Below are 23,984 nucleotides of genomic sequence, written 5' to 3' on the forward strand. Positions count from 1 at the left end.
TCTTAATAAAATATTTTTTTTTTTTTAAGGTCAATGTTTTCTCTGTGCATTTTTTATTCCATCGTTTTTCTTCGGTCCATTACTAAAGAACAGGACTTTTTTATGGCTCTTCAGTGCATATGCTGACATCTCTTGGTTGCAGCTCGGCTTTCATTACGTCTGTCCTGGTCTGCACTGCCATTGCCACTGCCATTGCCCTTATTTTCTTGTTACACTTGCTCCAAGAATTATTGCCTTTGCATATTCCACTCCTCTCTCCGGCGCTCTGTGTGTTTGGCTGCGCATTTTTTTAGGTTTCTTGGCATTTTTTGCCAGAATTCTTTCCACAAAAATGACAGCTGACACTTGCGTTTAACCGCACAGATTTGCTTTTAGTACGCTTTCGTGTCTCCCCCAGTCGAACCCTTTGTCCCCTCCTGCGATTGCGGTCCATTTGTTTGTACGTTCGTCTGAAGGCAAGTTGTAATTGTCGTTTGTATTACCAGCAAACGACGACTTGGGGCGTTGTGATTGCGGTTTCCTCCTCCACCGACCCATCAAATGCAGCTTGCCACCATTTTAATCCCCACCCTTTGTGGTTTCCCCAAAATCCTTCCGAAAAAATTAGAATTCCATTAAAACGACTGAGCTTGTGGGCTTTTCACTTGAATGCGCTCACAGTTGGAAAATATTGACTTTTCTTTCGAATAGGAGGGAAATTAGCGAAGCATTTGTATGTTAGTATTTGTTTTGTTGAAAAAAAGAGTTAGCTCCCATAAGATTTAAAGCAAAGCTTCTAAATTATTTTTTTTAAGTTAATCTTTGCAGATTTTTAAATGAAGCTCGTTATTGATTTCATGTATTGTCTATCGAGTTTTTGGAAAGCATTCATTTGAAATAGAAACAAGCAAGGGGTTTATTTGCAATGTCTACATGTTGGCTTGCTTTAGCTCTGAATAGAATTCAATACTTCATCTCGCAATCTGTTCCCCGAAATTTCATTTATACGCCCCACTCTCATCAATCTCGTTTGCATGGTCCTGAACAATATTTTCGATGTTTCACACGGCGCATGATGAATATTTTGTAACTGCCACGCCCCAATTCACTTAGATCGCCCACCAGTGGGCCAGCATGTGCCGAACAATTTCAGCAATTTATGAAAAACATTTTTGATTTTTAAAGTATTTCGAGCACAGTTAGTTGCAAAATATTTCATGCCGCTTCAACTTTTTTGTTGGAAAAAGTTTGAGTGATTTTTTTAGATATTCAGATATTCATCAAAATCAAAAATCTGAATTTTACTCCCATGAGAATCTATCTACATTTTAGGGTTTTCATTCATATTTCCTAAAATAAAAATCATTAAAGCATAAAGTTAATGGATTCAATATATAAAATTGTTGAAATTTTATCTTAACTAAATAATATAATAGATTGAATTTTTAAAATGGGTGTTTTTATAATGTAAGCAATTTTTGTGTCAATTTATATTTATATAAAACCCCTTTAAAGTATCTCTTGAATAGAACCTAAAATGGAAAAACTTTCTAATCATCCACTCGATAATATGGCCAAAAAAGTGAACATAAAGTCCAAGGGTAAATGGCTTAGAAAATGTTCACCAACAATTGCCATAAATAAAAGTCACTCGGGGCCACATAAATACAGTATCGAACAACAAGGACGCCGGGCCATTGATGATGACAAAGCTGACAGAACGCAAATAAGATTTGGCTCAAAAATTTATTTAATTTCATTTTATTGGATGAAAGTCAAAGGCGACGAAAGTCCAGACAGGCAGACGAAGAAAACCCAGCGGCGGGAAGGAAGTGGAAAATGTTTACCAGAACGCAGCGGATCCGATGTCGAATCATTAATCTTTTTGCGCTGAATCAGCCCAAAGAGCTTTGCCCTCTTTTGGCGAGACGAGCGGGCTGAATAAACAAAGCAACCAATTTGATGCCAAGTCATTGGGGCAAGGGCCAACAGCAGACTTGGCCATTTGCAAATGAGTCGCCAGCATAATGACCATGAAGCTATTTGCTCGACAACAAATTGCCAACAATTTTGCACACTCCATTGACTTTGGCCTTTCCTCTTTGGCTTGTTCAATTTTCATTAATTTACTTATAATTATTTGCCGACATTTTCATATTGACTCTGACCGGTCGTCCGGCCTAAGAAAACAAGTCAAATTAAAAATTTAAACTCGAGCATGGGGACATGGAAATTGCTTTTGTGCCCATGCCCATGCCCTTTTGCATCCCACGGTAGCAATAAAAAGAAAGCAATGAGAAATATGCGGCTGTTAACTTGTTCATTACCCTAATGGAGCGTTTTTCCCATGCATTCTCCTCCTTAATATTCCTTTTCTCTCACATTTGGTATCCCTTTGGACCTTTTTTGCCTTTGCGAAGGTCTCCTTTTCTCGAGATCTTGTCCTCCGGTTCGTTGCTCCTGTGTCTCTCCGACATTGTGTCCTTTTTGTTACATTCTTGCGGGGTGGAAAAACAGCAAGCAGCGAAGCAGGCTGTCCCGCCTTAATAGAGTAAAATTCCGCACTGTTATATATTTCATTTAAATGACATTTTAATTAATGTCAACAATTTTGCCATTGTGGCGAGTCGACGCTCTCATTATGATGCCCTGGGAATTCCGTACTCGCTTACCATCACTTTCAAAATACTTTTTACCGTCTGCCGCTTTAATGTGATTATTTCTAATTAGATATTTTAATTATGCATAAGTCTTTGAGGGTTTCTCAAGGTCCCTTGTTCATTAAACAATGTTCTAGTTGGAGATGCGCTCGTGAGCCAGTTTTAATATATTATGCACGTGCACTTATTATCAAAGAATTATTATATCTAGGTCACACCAAAAACAATATCGTAACTTTGTCAAAATAATTACGATAAAACCAGACAAGTGTAGTCTGTATTCAGTTCAACTTTATTTCCAGATAACAGTTGGTATATAGGCGAATTCTTACTGTCCAGCTCATCATATTTTATTCAACAGCTTTAACCCATTTAAATGATATTTAATTCGAATGCACCAGAATGCCAACCCATTGGATAAATTATAATCCCTGATCTTTTCGAGTGTCAATTCGATAGATGAAATGAATAAAGCCGAGGGGGGATGATAAATAAAAAAGTCAAAGAAAAGTCAGCTACTAATCACAGCTTAATGTCGGTTTTAATCCCAACCAAAGTCACTGTTGACAGTGGAATGTTTGGCAAGCCGAAATCTTAAGCTCACCGAAAAAATAAACATGCACAGAGGCTCTATAAAATGGCCCACCAGAGACCCACAAAATCCAAAGGGCAAAAGAAACGAAAACCCTTACTTATTTTTTTGGTAGGACAACAAAAAGAGGAACCACTTTTAGTTACAATAAATTATATGCAACAGTTTAAAAAAAGGACCAAAGAGTTAACGATGTTGTGAGCGGCGGTGGCGAGTCCCCGAACGTTTTTTGTTGCCAAATAAAGCACTTGAGGGAATTGCACATAAAACGGCTGACGGATGACAGGGGGAAGAGAAGGGTTAAGGCCTTTATTGGCATGTGGCGAAAAAAATCTTTTCATTTGGGAGATGCCAAATATTTGCAGGTAAAAAATAGACGACGGAAAAGGGACAAATCCCAATATGCCAGGCACTTTATTGCAATCCCTTTAAACAAGTTTTTCAAGCCCACCAACGGTTTTTCTCCCTTTTTTCTCGTTAGACATATTTGCTTGGACGCCTTCACGTGCGAATGCGGCAAACAAATGTGAGACTTTTATACCAAACACTTGATATTGTGTGCTTATGTGTTCGGGAGCTTCTCCCTTTCGAATCCTTTCTATTTCGGCGAATAAAATATGGAATTACTTAACGGCCATGTCAGAGCGCAGACATTGTGTGCGTCTGTCTATTTGCTGGCGGTTGCCTTTGTGCTGGATTTTATTTGTTCTGATGTGATTTGTTTAGCTCAGCAGTCCCATATGTCAGGTTGTCTTTAAACTCTCGTTGAGAGTTCCCTTTTCCGACTTTCAGTTTTCGGGGATTATGTGAAAGTAAGTGCTACATGTGTCTCTAAGTTGGGGCTTTAAAAGTAATTTTCCTTGTTTGTCCAAATTGTTTTTACACTTTAAGCAAGCAGCTGCACACGCTGCGTATGATTGATATTTTCGCGAAAACAATTATTAATAGCACACTTTGGAAGCCCCTTATATTATCTTTATCTGATACAGTACTATAAAATTTAAATATTATTACACATAGGAATTTTTAATGAAAATGTTTGCCGAAAACACAAATAAAAACTTTGCAAACAACTTGAATAAACTTTTGGACAATCTGTGATGATATATCTCAAGCTCATTAAAAATGAGCAGAAACTTTCGCATTTTTAGCAATAAATTTTTCATTTAAGGTTCTTTCTAGTCTGACCAAATTTCGCACGCCTCATAAAGCAGGGGCATATAAATAAAATTTTCATAAGAAGACGGTATTTCTGGAGAAGGGTTGATGTGGGTTGAAAAAACTCATCAGAAATTCAACATGCGTGGTCTTATGAAAACTTGATGCCTCCGTGATGACACTCATTGTCTTGGATGAAAAGTGTGGCAAGTGACATGAGCAAAAGCAGGGTGGAGGCCTGACATTTTGGAATTTTATAAAATTGCCAGAGCACCCACACACACATTTTAGTCGCGGTCTTTTGTTCGACATTCCCCCAACGCTTTTAAACATTTGTTACACACATTTTTCTTGAGCGGCAAATGACTTTCAAGCTGGCATTTCCTCCGGATTTTCCACCCATTCACCCGCCAGGTGTCCCCCGTCTCTCTCAGTGCATTAAAAGTTTTCTAATGAAAAATTCAGCTGCTCAGTTAAAGTTTTGCTTATGAAAATGCAGCTGCCTGCCGAGGAGTGACCAGATAACTGCGAAATGAAAATGGAAATGGAAATAGAGTATTCGAGAATAACTCCCCGAGTTGGATGCGAATGGCTTAAGCTGCACAAACTGCCTCGAATTGCGAAATGAAAAGTAATCAAATTCCTGTTGCTAGTTTGCAGACTCGTGAAAAGGTTGAGCCAAGTTTTTACCGAACTCTAAAAAGTTCTGAATCGTGAAGGTGACATTTTGCTATAAAGGTGGACGAGGAACGGTAATAAACTTGAACTCCTAAATGGAATTGTTACAACTTATTTAATTAAGACTCCGGTTGTTTTTGTCCATTATTTGGCCTTTTACAGCTTCTGCTAAGAATATGTATACTCAAATAATTTCTTTTATATACTGTTTTTTATATACTTTACACCAAAGTATGGATAATAATTATGCACAGCCTGCCTGCCTTTCGCGAAACTCGATCCTGCTTTAAAAGCATTTGGCCATCGTAGTTCAAAATTAATTTTATTCTAGTTGAGAGATGGAAATTTCATTAAAGCCCATGCCACTGCCAACCGCATAATTTATAAAGTGTCGAGCTGAAAACTGCCCTCCGAGCAGCATCAGCTTCGGCAGCAGTTTCCATCCAACAAACCAAGCGACCAACCAACAAATCCGTCCATTTATCCATTGAAGGTCCGGCTGCGGCCATAACAAGGCGTGACTTACAGCGTACTTGAAGGGCCAGAATGAAGCAATTTTAATTTGCTGCTCTTGGCTGGGTAGTAAAACATCAGCAGTGGCAACAAGATGAAGATGGAAGCCGGAAAGAAAGGGGGGCTCTGGTGGGGCTCTGCATCCAAAGTTTCTGCAGTCAAAATGCAGTGGGTGGATGCCAAAGTGTTGCGCTTCATAAATAAAGAGGGAGAATGGACCGGGGCAGAGGATGTGGTGCTGGATGAGCGGCAAACTTATAGCTCTGTTGGCCAGTGTAAAAGCATATTTTCTGCTTTTAATTGCAATATATTCTTTTAGACAAAATGACTGATGATGGCCGAGGCGCAGTAAAGTTGCCTTTCTCCCTCTTGCTCGCTGTCTATTTGCCGTCTTTCTTCGCACAAGCGGCAAAAATATATTGCCATGAAATTTGCAGATGGCACAGGAAACGGAAACCGAGCGGAGACAGGCATGTCTCCACACTGGCAAACTCCGTTTGACTGCTAAATGAACAAGGAAAACTCATTCTACGCTTTTCTCCGCCTTTTCCCCCCAGCCCCCCTTCATTTTCTTCTTTCCCAGAGCTTCGAGGCACTCCGAGTAATGCGGTTTTTGGTCACTGCGGTCCTCATTGTTATTTTTTATTACGATACTGCGAAAAATCGCTTGGGATACACGAATATACATTATAAAACTGTTACCGCTTACAAAGTGAATATATGTTTGAAAAAGTTTGAGAGCAATTAATCCTTAAAAATAATTCTAATTAATGATGAATTTAATCCCAACGCTTTTTTGGCTTTTATTTCTCAAGTGTAGCACCCTTAAATCCTTTCTCCGCCTTAGCGATACAAATAACTCAGAGATAAAGAGAGAAAAGGGGAAAAGCGAAAAATGGAAGGAAGGGCTGAAAAAGTGGGTCTGAGAAAGGCCTTTGTCTTAGCCATCGCGACCGCCATTTTGATGATGAATAAATGAAGACCTTTGTGTTTTTGGACGTGGCCGAGGAGAATTTACCACTTTCATTTACTCGACATGCACTTCTCCGGCCGAATGGAATAATTAAAATGTGCCCCAGATCTTTAATCCAAGTTTCTCAGTTAATAAATTTAATATTTATGTGCATTTCATGTTTAGTATTTATAGATCCCCCTTTTCTGTTGGAGAGTTGAAGTGCAGTGGTCATTAGTCATGAAAGTTTTCTCCTTATTCACTCGGCTTGTTATAAATTCCCTAATTTATTTCTCACTAAATCCAGAGCTATTACCTCCCACGAAAAATATGGTAAGGGTGGTGCAATTTTCGCTGAACTGCAAAAATGGCAAATCGCTGAGAAAACTCATAATTTTTTTCCTGACCTGCTGTGAAGGCAGCGTAAATTTTATTATTGGCAATGCCAACTGCACGGTCTGCAGCAACTACAACAAAGTTTCCGGCCAAAGTTTTAGTTTTTTTCAGCGCCCTATCAGGCGTTTATACACCCCCCGTAAGTCCCCTTTCAAATAGATGATTAATGAAGCTTGGAAAAGTTGAGTGCAAATTTAATCAAGCGCACTAGCAAATCGAAACAATCGACGAAAAAAAATGGCCAACTTATAATAAGCTCCAAATTGGCGCAATATGCCCAGGAAAAAGAGAATATAGAATCGAATTATGTAAAGAGGGAGTCGAAAACAAAAGAGCAACGAGCTTAGAAAATAAATTATGCAATAAGCAGGATGATGGCGCCTTGTGATTTATTACTTGATTTCTGACATGTATTCAAAACGGTGGAGTGGACCTGAATAACAAATTGACTTATGTAAATTGTTTGATTCTCACAAAACGAAAGTAAAATAATGATTGCTTTAGGCTTTGGAAATTTACTTACTGAAAAACACACGAAATACATTTTACCAGTAATAATATCTATTAGAAATATATAGCTTAAGCTATATAATAAGCTATATAATATAGCATAAGTGTAAGTTAAAAGAAAATGGCACACGTTTAATTTTTCTTCCGATTACAGATTACTTGCTTCTCTTTGTCTTCAGACCTTTTAATTGTAAGTATAACTTAAACTAATACAATATCTAAGAAGTTTAAAATAACATACGAGTGCTTATATTAAAATTACCGGGCACAAAATATAGTTTGCCAGCTAATATATCTCAAAAAAGACTTTCAGCTCACATTGCTCTAGAAATGACTTTTAGTATTGCCATAAATTTATTGAAATAGAACTACCGATTCACCTTTTTTTAAAACATAAGCCCCAAAAGACCCCAATATTGTATTTCCAAAAAAAAAGTATACTTATGTTGCCCTTACTTAACCCTCTTCAAAAAAATTATCTACTCTCACTTTGCAATCCAGTGTAGACATTTTCTTAACCCTTTTCGCAGGCACGTGTTTCAAATTTGAGCAAAAAATTAGCTGGCCCAGAATACGCTTTTATCCTTAAAGACAACTTCATTCATCATGCTGTCTGTTTTATATATAAATTTCATTAAACTTTCCAAGGAGTCCCCAATAATCAAGTGGCCATTTTATGCGTATTTGTTGTCTGACGTATTCATGAGCGCCAACTAACGCCATCAATTTGCGAAACTTCCAGTCAGCTTGAAAATATTTTCCCCTGACAGGCGAGGGCCTAACTTTTGGCATTTCTTGGGCCCGGGGTGACCTGAACACTTGACAGGAGCAGGACCTGGTGTTCCGATGTCCCGGTTCGTGGCCCAATTATTATCATAATGCCAAATGAAGATGACAACATTGACAGCTTGTTGGATATGGGGGCGAACTTTTAATGATACTGCTAAGGTCGTTGGCTGAGGGCCAATTAATCACTGCCGGACAGTGTCTTCGCTTGAGTGTCACTTAATTTTTTATGATACTCCGCCTTGACTTAGCGTCAGAAACGTTTCACGTTCAATTGTTTTATGCCGTCTGCGCTTTGAGGTTACGAGTGGTCTCTATAAAGTGTTTTCCACCCTGCACTCAAACCGCATTTTCCCGCCCCTCGAGCGAATTGTTGTCGAGACTTTCAAGCCATTTTGAGTGCCTGGCCAGAAAGTTTTCTCTGTTACCCGAGAATGAAACCGTCAATTTGCCGCAAATATACGTACACATAGGGTGAGTGAAGGGGGATGAGGATCGAGGGGAGTAAATATACCAACTGCGAGAAGTTTTTAATGGCCATTGAGGCCAGTTTATGCAGCTGCCACTCCCATTCAGCATTTACCAACAGCCATCCACCCGCTGCCCCCGATTCGACCTCCCTTATGGTTTGTTGCTATTATTAAATTAGTTGCGGGCGATTTGTGGTAATTAGGGTGAATTTTAATGGCTCTTTGAACTCGGTGGCAAATTGTGAAATTTATATGCCAAAATCCTACATGTTGGAAATGGCGTCAAACCCTTTGTCTGACATGTTCTTAATTTAGTTTGAATATTTACATTTATACTTTTATTTTTAAATGCAAATAATTTATTTTGTACCCAAAAACTATTTCGAAATAAAGAAGATTACACTCTACGACTGTTTGTTTTAATAAACCAATTTTATTTTGATATTATTTATAAAATATATGCAAAATGCACAGTTTGAAATTATCTACCTGGGTATAATTAACCAAGGTGATTGGTGAGTTGCCTGGCTATCATAGGCATTCACCCGGGGACTAATTAGGTCGCATCACTGCATCGATTATCTTGCACACTATTGCCCCTGGGAATCACACAGGCTCTGAGAAGGATATGGATAACACATACCCATGCAGCTGAAATCCCATCAGTTGCTTAATCCTCCCGCTGGCGGCACCTTCAACCATCGAGGTCTCCCCAATCTGTTCGTGCGTGGTGCTGAATCTTATTTGAGGCATCAGAAGCCGTATCATCATCATTTATTTATGCGTGGCACAGCGTTGCATGGATGCATTATGGGCATGACGACATCTGCTGGATTCACGCGGTGTTAATAACACGTCAACATTTGGGGCGTATACTTGATGTGTGTGTGCGGTGGTGGGAAGGCGCATCAAGTATACGCCGTGCAGGCATCTTACACAATACTGCCATACTGGAAGAACGCCAGTCGACAGCGGCTGCAGCTAAACGCGTTTAATGGCCAACGTTGTCTGCCGCTGCGTCTTGCAAATTGCAATTAATTAATTGAAGTGCCGGTGGCGTTGCTTCCACTTCCACTTCCACATCCACATTCTCCCATTAATGTCTGCACAATGCCAGGCTGCACACCGCTTAAATGGCTGTCACGTCTGCTACTCGAGGAACAGCTCTTCTGTCTTATTTATGAGTCTTAATAGCGAACCAGCCCACACAAGTTGGCCAGGTTTTCTTAACAGGTTAAGTAGCAGTTTGCCTTGGCAAATTGAAAAGTCTAGCTGTGAGTGGCATATGTACGCCAATTTAATTTCATGTTCAGTGGCTGCAACTTAATGATGGTAATTCAACAGACTCGCTCTTCCTCCAATTATTAAAGATAATACGATAAATCAATGGCAAAAAGAAACCAACGTAAATGAGCATATATTCAGTACATCTGAAAAACGGCTTTAATTAATTATTATCTTATTAAAAGATAAAAATAAGGTAGAGGAAAATATCCAGAAAATAAGTAGCTTCATTTTAAATGTCATTTCCAGGGAGGGCTGAAAAATACTCAATTTTTTGGTATTCCCGTAAAAGCTTTTTGAATTTCCCAATCGAAATCAGTGTGACAGGAATTGTTTGCAGGCTTTATGCCTTCAAGCTGAATATTTGAAATTCCACCGACATGCGTGTCACTTAATTAAGAAGAAAAGGGAACATTTTTCATCCTCACTAGTGTATTTTTAGTCGCGTCTACATAATGATAAAAAGAATTGAATGGCAAACGCGAGTGGAATATAAAAAACAAAAACCAGGCTGCTGAATCAAATTAAAATTGTACCGACATTTAATATTCATTGAAAACATTCTGTAACAACAATAATAATGCTGCGTGTATCTGGCAAGCCGACTGCCGGAATTGAATGGATATTCGAGACTACATATAAAACACAAATACGGGATATACACGTTTGATATGAAACAACAAACCAAACTGTCGTGGACGGAATCGCAAACACATTAAAAGCCCCCAATGTATTGATCGAATGTGTGGCGCAACCATTGAGGTAAAACCGTTGGATTGAATAAATATTAACCTGAAAACGATTTACAATTCGCAATTGGCCCAAAATTAATCAGACATTTGGGGAGCGAATTAGTAATCTACATTTTCGACATTCAAATACATTCGTTACCTGATTTAAATTTATGTTAGTCCTAAGTTTTTAGATTAATCTTTGTTTTTATTGTGAGCAGTTTGCAAGATGGCAATAAACATGCACTCTTATTCAAAGATTTTACCTAGCTTTTGCATTTATAAATAAGTTTGATTATTTTTGTAGGAATTTGAATAATTTCATAAAGCTTACGCGCTTAATTTATTGTTTTAAATTAAACTAGTTTTGTTTTAAAAATGTATAATCTTTTAAGCCAGTTACCCAGTTCCCACAATTTATCTAAAGTTTTAATCAAAATCACTTAAGTCTTTGATTTTGAATTCACCTAATTATTATTAAAGCGTAAATTGATAAAATGAGTTTACATTTTAAATGCAGCTTAATGTAATTACTTTATAAACAGAAGTTGAGAATATTCTGTGAATTTTATTATTTTATTTCAGGTGACTTGTGTTTCTCCTTTGAACATTGTATTATTTAATTATTAATCACTTAATCGTCAAACTACACAATTATAGAGGCATTTCAACACAATTTGAAACTCAATTATTTCTGTGACTTGTTTGATCAATATTATTTTCCATAACTATTTATACAGCACAATATTCAAATATAATCAGATTACTTGCCTTTGCTTAAGTAAGTTTTGCTGCAAACAGAAGCAGCTCATGATTCTGTTTACTTGGCAGGTTAAATTCTTGCCAAAAACACAAAGTGACTGGGTATTTGATTAAATGGCCATTTCTAGCACATGCTTATAAATACACATGCATCTATCAGCCATAATGAATTCAATTAATTTACTCCTGCCAAAAATACGGGATTATACATACACACATGAGCGACTTTCATATAGGGAACTCTGCCTCATCCTCAACTTTATCCTCGATGTCTGAGCTTCATTATGATGAGTGATTGTTGCTGCTGGGAGTGTCTGCGTGTGTCGAAGATTTTTCTCAGCCGATTCTGGGATATATATTCTTTTTTCTCCTTTTTTCCTTTTATGTAGCAATTTTTTTCTTTTGTTCGTCGCACGTTCTTTGCGGTTTTATTAATGTGTGCTAAATGTGCCGTCCACTTATAATATACGATCTACTCATTCATATATACTTATGCACTCCAGACGCGAATGGCTTATTTTTATGGAGCCCCATGAACTCGAGTTTCCCCAATCCTAGATGATTTGTTTGCCCACAATGATGCCAAGGCCATCAGTGTGAAGTGTATGTTTATATACCTCAAGTGCCAACGATTTTGGATCTATTTTTCACCAGGACAATAACCTGATGGCTATTTATTATTTTGTGCATAGGAATTGCGGTCACCGGGTGGACTGGATAAATTGGCCAAACGGAAAGGATAGACATTTTTAGCTAATTGAAGCCGAAAAATAGTCCAATCTAAATCAAATTCTGGCCATTGATTTCCATTTTGATTTTCAATTGAGCCAATCTAATCGAATGCATTTTAAAAGCCCAACTTTTTGGAAACCATTTTCGGCTGCCCATCGCATCCTCGATTTATATTCACAAATCTGCAGCGAGCGACATTAAAAAAGCCAATTTTGTCCGCATCGCATCGCAATTTTCCGCCTGGAGCCAAACTAATACATAATTAGTTCAATTTCCGTTGTTGCCGATGACAGCGAGGCATTTTCGAAATTTTCACCCAGCTCTGCAGTGCAGTCGTCTGGATGCCGGGAAAAATTTACTAACGCTGCATTTTGTTGAAAATTTCACATGAAAATGTATGTAAACTGGGTAAATTTATTCAATTAAAAGTTTGTGGTTAATGGTCCATTGAGGTTTATTGGCCAACACTCATTTACCAACCGCCCTTTAAGAGGCGTCAGTAAGAATGCATTTAACACAAAGTATTTGCCTTGTAACTTAAAAGTTTTGGGCCAAAGAGGAGGCAAAAACAAATAAACATAATGCGTCTATTTGCCACTTAATGAATTCTTGCCAGCGAAAGACAAAAAAACCGGCCGAGATGGCAAATGGCAAACCTGTGTCCCAATGTCCTGTGTATTGTTCGGCGTCTCCATTTCTTGGCCCTTGCCAACTGGCAACTTTCGGCCAACCAAGTGGCAAATAAAATATCGCCAGCACATCTTGAGGACATCCGGGAAAGGGGGTCTCTGGCGCAGAGCTACAAAATTTTCGCTTCTGTCTGCCAAGTTAAATGTAATTGTAATTTTTAATTTTAAGTGCTCTGCCAGCGACGAAAAAATATAATAGAATGCGGGACAATGTTGGGTGCGCCAGCATAACAAATGTTAATTGCGCAACACATAACTCATAGTCTGGTAGAGTCTGTGAAAAGCGGAAAAGGCATTTTCCTATCTGCATGGCTGCTTGGAATTTCTTTTAATAAGTAGAGCATTCGCAAAAATATTTGTTTATATGCCAGATGAACTGTTGCGCTACAGTTAAATTTTTCATGCTCCAGGTATCTTATTATTTTAAGACTTATAGCAACTTAAAAATACGAATACACTTTAACTTCTAATTAAATACAAGTAAGAAATAGTGATCTTATTCTATTTATTTCTGCAATTTATGTATTATGTTTTTTTAACGTTTTGAGTTATTTTACTTGCTTAAAAATAACTGTCCTGAAAGATAATTGAATTACAAATGGTTCTTAAATATTGAAGTAAGCTCAAATAAAATCTTTAATTGTATCGAACATAAATATTAAATAAGTTTTTTAAAATATCTTTTTTATAAATTTTGCATCTTCAAAAACTATATATATTATTTGTGGGACTTGAATATCGGTTTAATTTGTTTTTCTTGTTAATTTAGGTTTTGAAAAGGACAAAAGTCTATTGCATTTTTCTATCATAACTATTATTTATTTTTTCCTGGCCAATAAGGTATTTTGAAACCAACTTCAGAGTTCTTTTTTACGGTGCACCTTGTATTAAATGAAAACGATGCCTGTCAAAAGGTAACTTTGTGCAGAATGCTTTCGATTGTCAGTGAGGCAATATAAACTGTCCGCTTCCTGTGTCCACAAGCCCTTTTCCTCTCCCCTCAGATCACCCTTTGGCACTTATGCCTTTTGTGCGATACTTATGGCAGGAGGTGTATCTGATAAAAGGGGGCCCTGCTGGCCAACGGTTGCCTGGCAGCTTTTGCTGCAGGACAAAGCATAAATTCGGCGTTTCATGGCACCCACATGGGATCGATGCTGGTTTTTCACGCCACTCCCCGAGGGGAAGTCCCCCCGTTTTCCCTTTGAAAACTCCCCACCCATTTGCGGACCACCCGCACTGACCATTGTCCTATGTTCGCATCTCGCTTTTCCAGCAATTGCAATTGTTTTCTATGGTGCCTGCATCGATTATACGGTCATGACTTGGAGTTCAGTTATCTTAGCCGTTTACCCTTTGCTTTCCACCCCGCCCTCCATCGCTTTTCCCTCCCATTTTGATTTTAATTTTCACCCTCACAGTGGAAATGGTTGCGATTTTAATCAGCTCGCCATCGTTGATTGCCGGCCAGTTGCAGTTGCCTGTTGTTTTCACTGGCCACTTGCAGTCGATTATCTCCTTTGCACTTGGCCAGCGACTGAATTGAGAAGTGCTTTATGGCGCCCTCATTAATAATCAGCGATGCAGTCATTTATGTAGGCTTAGAGGCTTTAAGATCTAGCCTGAAATTGGGGAAATTTGGTTATAGGATTGGCAAACATTTAAGGCATACAAAAAATCATGATAAAATACTGTTACCATAAATTAATTTTTTGAAATTCATTAATTAATTTGGTCAGCGATGTGAAAAAACGTCTAGTATCTAAAAATCACAACAGCGCCAAGCCCATTTTCCGGAAACATATTTCCGAAAAAACACAAACAGAAACAAGAGCAAACAGATAACAAATTAAAAATCTGGCGTGTTTGCTTGCATTGTGTGGCCGGAACTGCAAAAAGCTGGATGGAGGATATAGTCAGAAATATTTTGCTGGTCACATAATTATTTTGGTTTGGCCCCTGGCGGATGTGGTCGCTTAACTGCCGGGACACAAAACTGCAAAATGCATTTGATGGAAATTTATTCAACCCCAGTGGCCCACCACTTCTGCCTTGGCATCCCATCAAAGCCACTGTTTTCCCCAGCAGCGAAAAATTCAATAAAATCCCGGCCCTTTTCCCTTTTTGTTGGCCTGGTCAATTTTTCTAGCTAATGATTTGGTTTCCGCTCTGGCGAATGTGTGCGTGACCCACTGTGGTTTTTCCAGTGTGTGCGTGTGTGTGTTAAATTTATGGCTTGCCAAGTGGTTAATTGTGAATGAGTATTCGCGGCTTGGGCGCTGAAATGTGGATACGCTGGTGGCTTATAAGTGAAATGGTCTGTGATTGAAAAGAGGAACGTTGCACTAGACCACTAAATCCTATGACAAAACCGTCAACATTGCTTTTTATTGCTTTTCACAAAACCGTCAACATTGCTTTTTATTGCTTTTCACAAATGAGAAAATCAAGTTAAATGTTCCCAAGCGAAAAATGGTTCTCGCAAATGTTTCGAAAATTAAATTTTGTAAAGTAAAATGCATATATTTTGGGTAGAACAAAGAAAGCCATACGTTCTGCTGCAGAAATTAAGTAAGCTCTTAGGCACTTTTAAACACCATTCAAGTTCAGAACGCATGAACCATCGACTAAAGTCGACAACTAATGAGCTTTCCCAAAACACGCTGTTTTGCATACATTTCCGCACTTAACTACTCTTCTCCCTTGGGTAGTGAATTCTGAAATTTGTGCGGCTTGAAATTAATGGTCAGAGGGTGGTAAGTGTGCTGCGTGTTGGTTGGTATTTGTGTGTATCGAACAAATATTCCGGTTCGATCGTGAAACGCCACTTAATGAGAAATCCTATTAAAGTACAAATTTAATCCTCTAACTAATTTCACAAGCACGCCGGGAGCAACACGCACATATTTGGGAGCTCCCTTGGTAGTCGGCCACACCATTTTCAGAACCCCCTCCCCATGTCAGTAGCGACAACTGACAGTTGCTGCTGGGTATTTAGTTGCTGGCTTATATCAAACAAGTCCGTACACCGAAAACAAATTTTTTAATATTTTAAGTTTCAGGTTTTTGTGAATTAATTATTGTTATTAAATATTTTTTCATGACTTTTTGAAATAGATATATTTTTTATATGTAATTTTGTATATGTTCTTATATTTCTTACCATTAAAAACTTACTATTTATCCTGTAAATTATTATCTTTGAATTTCTAAAAATTGTTAATGACAACATATTTCTGAGCTTCAAAAATAATATTTAACAAAATAATATGGCTTTAACAATAACAAATTCTTTCAAACACTGTAGTAAACAAATAATTATTTCACAAAAACCGTTTTAATTTATGTTATTGTAGAAATCCAGTTTATGACTCTAAAACAAATTGAAGAAAAATATATACAAGTTTTTGTGGTGGTGCCAAACCGAGCTGAAGTGGACCGAAAATATGCACAGGCGATTGAATCAATTAAAAGTTTGCCACAGTAGTACCAGTATGCAACACTAGCTGGAAAAGAGCATGCGGCAAGAACTTTATAGAACCAAAAGAGGGGTTGAGGCAGGGGTCCAAAACATTTTCGACAAATTTACCCAAAAATTAACAACAAATCTCGAAGGGAACAGCGCGGGACAGAAACCGAACTTCAACTTGTGTGATAGGTAAAGTGCACAAGTTGTGGCAAATATTTTGAGCGCACTTTATTGACCAATATGTGTAGCAGTTGCCAGTTGGAAAATGCGGGAAATTCTCGGGCGGACAGCCCGACTTGCTCTTGGTGATATTGCAAACTTTGCCGGCAGCCATGGGACAAGTTTTCCGCACATGGCGGAGGAATCCAGCGGAAGTGACTGACTTCTGACAAACTTCAAAAGCTTCGAGAACATAAAATTGGCATTTTTTAATTGCTTCACACAGATGGGAAAGTCATGAGACTAAATAAGCCTGATTAACCAGGCGTTTAAGCACTTCAGAGATTAAATTCATCTAGGAATTAGCATTTGCACAGAGAAAAATGGTGTAGCAGTTAATTCTATTAAATGTTACAAATACCAACGCAATAAACCAAGGTCTGTACTTGAAGCGCAAAAAGAAATGTTTAAGAAATGTTTAAAAAATATAATGACTTAGTTTTAAATTATTAAAAATAAGGTGTAAAATCAAAAGATACATTTTAAATATTTATTCAAATGCAAAACTTTGATTAAATTAAAGTTCTGTTCAAAAATAAAAGTATATTTTCTATAGGCTCGAAATTAATACAGTTTTAGCATAAGTTTTGCTCGCTGTGTAAAGCCCATATAAATTGATTGGCTTACTCGGCTCACATGTAAATAAAATCCCAGACAGTGCATAGTGTCAGCTTAAATGTAATTGTTTGGAATTTTAATGAAATTGAAAGACTCCATGCTGATGCAGCTGCAGCATAAAATAAGAAGTAATTGGCATGCAATAAAAAACGGATAAGAAAACCGAGAAAAATTTTACTACGAGAGTATGGAGTGTGAAAATGGAAAATGGGAAACTTCACATGAGCTGGCAGCCCTCGAATCTATTTGCACTAAGTGTTCGTTAGAAAATGTTTGCATAGCAGCACTCAACGTCATTCAAAACACATGTAGAATCGTCGGAAACCCTTGAAGAGAGTTTCTTGGGCAGGGAAATTGCGTGGGAAATGGGGGAAATTCGGGAAGGGTGAAAAGTGGAGGCCTTGACTGTGCGATCTGAGTGAAGAAAATCAAAGAAAAATCAATAAAAGGCAAATTGTCGTAGGAAAACAGAAATGTGCATCATTTTCACTTTATGCAAATTGCAAAATGTGTGATGAAGTCGACAGCTCTGCCGCTTTTCCCCATTCCTACTTTTCCGCCATTTCATTCCTTCTGCAATCGTCATGAATGAATACAAATACAAGTAAGTGTGTATGCCCGCCACGCCCCGTTCCCCGCCCTTTTCCACTGTTTGTCATGTGTAAATGCAATGGCTGACAAAAGGCATTTGCATATTTAATGTTATTACGTTATTTTGCATGGCACACAAAAATTTATGTTTGCATGCGACAAAACTCTCAGACATTGCGAATGCGCATATTCGTTATATTTCCCACAAATTTCACAATAATTCCCTTACAACTTTTTCGGAAGCCCCAGAATAGTCGGGAGTGGAGTAAAATCTCGTTGCCACACTTGTTCGCCATCGTCATCACCATAAATAATGCAATTATTGTCTGCTGCCAGTTTGAATATACGCCCATTTTGAGGCTCGGCTAGTGAAGTAAATATTGCACAGCGGCAAGAGCAAAAAGTCGAGAACGTGAAGAAATGAAAATGCCATTAAAAACACGTTTCAGATTACAATAGTTAGAGGGTTCTCATTCCCGGATTTCGCGTCATCAACCCTGGCTTTGAAACCTATGACTATAAATGCAAGCATCCGATGAGTGTGTAACTTAATAATATGGTTAAATTTGTTATATTCCATTTATAACGTCATTTATTTTTGCAAAAATATAAATTTAATGCGTGAAATTGTAGAGAAATTTTACAAGATATCATGTTTATTCTGTGCATGCCATTTAATTTTATGTGTTTCCATTTCATTTGTTTACTGAACTGAAATTACTAGCAGAAAACGTAATCAAAATATATAAGGTTTATAATATCACTTTAAATTGTTTGTGTTTTTACTGAAATTATAGTTTGTTTTTAAATTAAGGCTAGCAAGAGAACATGAATAATAAATTTACCAAGAAGCTGAAATTAGCTCCGGGTCGATTTTTAGTTAAGAACAGGTTTTAAAACCTAATATATTGTGGAAAGCTCGTGGAGAATATTCCCACATAACTTTGTCCTCTAAAAAATATCATCTACGTCCAGTAGCAATTTATGGTTTAAAATTCCATATCATCATAATCAATGTTCAAAGCTTAATGTAGTAGCGGACCCACACACATGCCACGCCCTGTCCCCACAGGCATGCCGCCTCAAAGGACTCAAAGGACCCGAGGACAGCAAAAGGCAGCCCAAAGTGTGACTTCAGTCACTTGACTTTGCCAGCCAGGAAACCAAGGGGCAAGTCAGCAGAGCGATGCCATGCGATGGAATCCTGGCCTACAACCGGCAGGATGTGTGGAACAAGGATACGACTAGAGCGGCGGCAGGAGTGGAAGGAAGGGTGCAACTGGGGGAGGTTAGCATCTTCTGGCCGACAATCATGGCAACCGCAAATCATCATAGATATTTCGAAAATTTCATTACATTGTTCGGATGTGCTGGGAAACTTGCTAAAGGTGGCAGGAGTTCTCCCGCCCCCTGCAATCACCCCCTTTCCACCCAACCATTGACCCACCTACGATCTCTCGCTATACATTGTTGAAAAATTCAACCTTAAATGGATGATTTTAAAGTTTTGAAGCCCATTTTTATGTAAAAGTTGAATCAAAAAAAATACCGATTTATAATCTGGATTTATGAAACAAACTGTAGTTTTCGAACTTTTATTTTGTTTGAAAGACAATGTTGAAAAGGTGAAACCTATAGTACATGTTTACATTTACATTTTATTGGTTCATAATTCTGAGATAGTCATTGCATAAGATTTTATTTCTTGGTAAAAAAGTCATTTTTATTTTTTCATGGAATTTTAATATATTTATTTTTTAAAAATATACATTTGCACGTGACCAAGATATTGTTGTCAGTGCATGTGTGCACTTGGCTGAATGTTATCTACCATGCCAAATGATGTCAATGAATGGTTAGATGAGGTGTGCTTGTATGAGTCGTCGTATTATATAACTCTAGACCTACATACACACGCATAACAGTTAATGACGGTTCTGGAAATTCCATGGCAGGAAAAGCCCAAGTCCCCGACAGAGTCGAGCCGCCTTTCATTTCCGTACTTTTTACCCAAGCCAGAATTTTTTCGTACCATTTTCGTTGTTGTTTGCTTTTTTCCGTTTCCCCCGCCGCACCCCCCTTCCAGCAGCCACACCCACCTCCCAGCCGCCCCCTTTTCCGCTTGTACCAACCATTCTCGTCTATTGTCTCATTGTCTGTGCGCTCATGTATGATTTTTATACCCTTGCAGAGGGTATTATAATTTTGGTCAAAAGTGTGCAACGCAGTGAAGGAGACCTCTCCGACCCTATAAAGTATATATATTCTTGATCAGGATCACCTCCTGAGTTGATATAGCCATGTCCGTCTGTCCGTCTGTCCGTCTGTCCGTCTGTCCGTCTGTCCGTCTGTCCGTCTGTCCGTCTGTCTGTCCGTCTGTCTGTTTCTACGCGAACTAGTCTCTCAGTTTTAAAGATATCGAATTGAAACTTTGCACACACCCTTCTTTCCTTTGCACGCAGTATATAAGTCGGAACGGCCGGGATCGGCCGACTATATCCTATAGCTGCCATATAACTGATTGATCGGAAATGCCATAACTCTGCTGTTTGTTAGGTTAGGAAGTTGGGACTTTCTATGGGTTTTATATTTGGCCAATCAATCCGACGTACCAAATTTCATAAGGATCGGCCGACTATATCTTATAGCTGCCATATAACTGATTGATCGGAAATGCCATAACTTTGGTGTTTGTAAAGTTAGGAAGTTGGGATTTTCTATGGGTTTTATATTTGGCCAATCAATCCGACGTACCAAATTTCATAAGGATCGGCCGACTATATCTTATAGCTGCCATATAACTGATTGATCGGAAATGCCATAACTTTGGTGTTTGTTAAGTTAGGAAGTTGGGATTTTCTATGGGTTTTATTTTTGCCTAATCAATCCGACATATCAAATTTCATAAGGATCGGCCGACTATATTCTATAACTGCCATATAAGTGAACGATTGGAAATGCCATAACTTTGGTGTTTTTAAAGTTAGGAAGTTGGGATTTTTTATGAGTATTAAGAATGCATTATGAATGATTTTGGAGAATATAATTTGCAGAATATTCTGCAAGGGTATTTCAACTTCGGCTCCGCCCGAAGTTAGCTTTCCTTTCTTGTTTATTATAAATAAGCTTGTAGGCATGTGTCAGCTAGGAGGGAAAAAGCCCAGTGTGCCAACTAAACTCTGGCCGTAATCTGAAATGGTAAGGAAACAACAACAACAGCAATGCCTGGCAATCATGGTGTAACTGCCAGCAACAACAGCAAAAACAGAAACAGAAACAATATGAGCAAAACGAGAAAATGTGTTGTAACATTAAAATTTAAGATTTCAAGGAAACAGTGCCCAGAATTTCATTAGATGAATGTTGGCAATTGCCTTTAAGAAGGATGCTGTCGAAATGAAATAAATAAGAAATGAATCTATTAGTAATAACCAGAAGACGGCATCAAGTCTTAATCCAAATGCAAATGGAAATGACAGCATAAATGTTAGCAAACAAAAAAAGGAAATTAAGCAAACTTCAGCAATCGTGAAGTTTACATTCACTTGCAGGTGTTTCAAAAATGAAATAAATTTAAACTTTAATTTCGATGTACTCGTTCGGTGATGTTGATCAATAATGAACGGAAGCCAACTTGGCAAACGGAATATTCAATTAAAAAAATATGAGTTAAATAATTACAAAATGCTTTTAAAAAACAAAATTATTGTAATTATTATTGATGAACTTAAGATGATTTATTAAACGACATTTTCTTTTTGTTTTCAGATCGCAGAATTAATGCAAATCAGAGCTCACAGAACGGTAAGTAAAACTCACAGATTGCTTCACGAAAAGAGTAAGCTCGTTTGATAATCCCCATTCAGACAATTTCTCTTAATTTATTTATGAAAATGTCTTGTTGTCGGTTTTCATTGTTACAACAAATCGGTTTCTACCAAGCAATTCAAATTGAGCACCCATAAATACCTCGAGCGATTGGTTGATTGTTATCTCAGCGCAAATCTGGGCAATTTAATAAAAAATAAAGACACAATCGAAGCCCACACATGCTGCATTTGTCTAACGAAAGCAATTTTGTTTTACTTAAAAATTTCCCAGAAGCATGAACGGCAACCTTTTGCTGGCGCACGAATTGTATATCTAAATCGCAAACAAATCGAAAGCCGCAGATTTCTGTGTGGGTGTGGATGAATATCTCTCAATTGCGAAAGGAGGCGCCGAGGGAAAGCCAAGGAAGAGGAAAAGGTGGTTGAAAAAGAATACACATTGCCTAGGGCTTATTTGTCGATTGTGCGGCAATGCAACACTTTTTGCCCAATCCCCAGGTTTAAATGAATAATGGCAGGAGCAATGCGAGAGTCCTTGCCATCCTTCGCCAATCCGCCAGCCAGGCCAATTTCAATTCCCTTCGCCAGCCACTCGAATCCTTCCTGGAAACTGTGGCTGCGTCATTTCCATCAGTTGATTGCCATTATGTTGTTAAGGTGAAAAGCGCAGGGACATTGTTGTCCTTGTTGCTCCTGCCGCTGTGGCAGGAATATTGCGACACTTGCAACAGCACACAAACAAAGTGCAATGAATGAATGGCGCTGCCTTTGCTGTTATTGTTCTGTTGTTGAGTGGAAAATGAGTTTACACTTAAGTAAATCACTTTTGCGCTTTCATATTGACAAATGAAATTAACCTTGGGGGCCGGAGGAGAAGTACAACTTTCTCCCCGGAGCACGCACACGTAACACATTGCGTATACGAAATATCTGGATCCGACCAACATGCCTTCCTGCATTGTTAACTTGTTTATTAGTGAGTCGGACATCCTTTCGACCTGTTTCGGAATAACCGAACCGGTGATAAAGAAAATTTGATTGCGAATTGGCAGCACAAACCTCAGAATTGAGGGGGTAAAAAAGGTCAGATGTTGCAGGGCTTACTCAATTTGCTGGCTAATTTAATATGCAGGCTGCAGAAAAACCTACCGAAAAGTAAAATAAAGGCACCCCAAACACATTCAGCTCTCGTAATTGGATTTTGGAAAGTTATTGTCTACAGGCCACCGCCCCTTTTCTTTATCCCTTCTTTCCATCTCGCACTCGCTGCATTTGAAATATCGAAAAAGTTTCTGTATAGGAAAAGGGTTTCAAGTCCTGACTATGAGATATGCATGCTAAGTCATGGCTGACCAAGCATACAAAAGTTTTAAATGACTTTTGCTTACTCTTCGGCCCAGAAAGAAAAGTACCACTCACACATTTGTATGGCACACTAGGTTTCCTCATGTAAGTTTAGTTTAATTAAATCTAAAGAAAAAATAAAAACACTATAAGGAGGGTAAAATTGTCAACTCTGGCAAGTTTCGCATTGCACACAACTATTTCAATTTATGTAACATTGCACGTCGGCAACTTTTCAAATTCTTTTTTTCGTGCCTGAACATTCTTTTTTTTCACCGTGTATGTGTGTGCTGGAATATGTTCCATTTTTAGACATGCAAAAAGTTTCTTCTGTCTGCTGTCCGTCTCTTTTGCAGGGCAATTATTTAGTTAATTTAACTGATTTATGCTCTTTTTGAAGTTTACCTTAAATTGATGTGAAAAACCTTTAAATATATTTGCGAATCAGAAGAGAAAGCAGATCCTGTTTCAAAGCCAAACTATTCTGGTACTTTGCATAACTTGTCATCTGCAGAAAATTACTTTCACGTCAACAAGAAGAGGATTTCGCTACCAAAAGTTCTTTCTTTTTGCTTGCCAAACTTGTGTTCGACACACACAGGGCAAATTCTTTAAGCTTTTCAGTCCGACGCATTTCACTACGTCGGAAGAATCCTTGACTTTTTCCGGGTCTTAAGAATTTTCCTTTCCTACCGCTTTTACCTTTTTTTTTGCCGATCATAAAGGCGTTAAAAAATTCATAAATAATTTTGAGATAGTTTTTTCGGTCTAATTCATTTTGATTTTTCTCAATATTTATTGTAATAAGGCAAAATATTAAATAAATAATGTCAATGTAGATTAAGTCTTAAAAATAAAAATATTTAACAGAAGTTCTATCTTCTACTTGTATGTAAAGTATCAATTACTTTTGTTATTTATCAATTTATATTTATTTTTTCCTGGAGAGCGTATTTATAGCTTCGGCGTGACTGGTTTGTCTCTAAGAATTTTGGTTTTAACCAAACACATGCATAATGTT

General features: G+C 38.0%; 1 protein-coding gene across 1 annotated transcript in view; it reads left to right on the top strand.

Annotated features, from left to right (window-relative positions):
- The first annotated feature begins 21,545 nt into the window (after window positions 1-21,545).
- The window catches only part of LOC108037952 (putative neural-cadherin 2), a 93,675-nt gene continuing 91,236 nt past the window's right edge, over window positions 21,546-23,984 (top strand). The window contains exon 1 of the mRNA XM_044459594.1: window positions 21,546-21,593. The gene's annotated coding sequence lies outside the window, so the exon portion shown is untranslated. The remainder of the gene's footprint in view (window positions 21,594-23,984) is intronic.

Source organism: Drosophila rhopaloa, unplaced genomic scaffold (genome assembly GCF_018152115.1).
Source record: "Drosophila rhopaloa isolate 14029-0021.01 unplaced genomic scaffold, ASM1815211v1 contig_2, whole genome shotgun sequence".
NCBI classification, from domain to species: domain Eukaryota; kingdom Metazoa; phylum Arthropoda; class Insecta; order Diptera; family Drosophilidae; genus Drosophila; species Drosophila rhopaloa.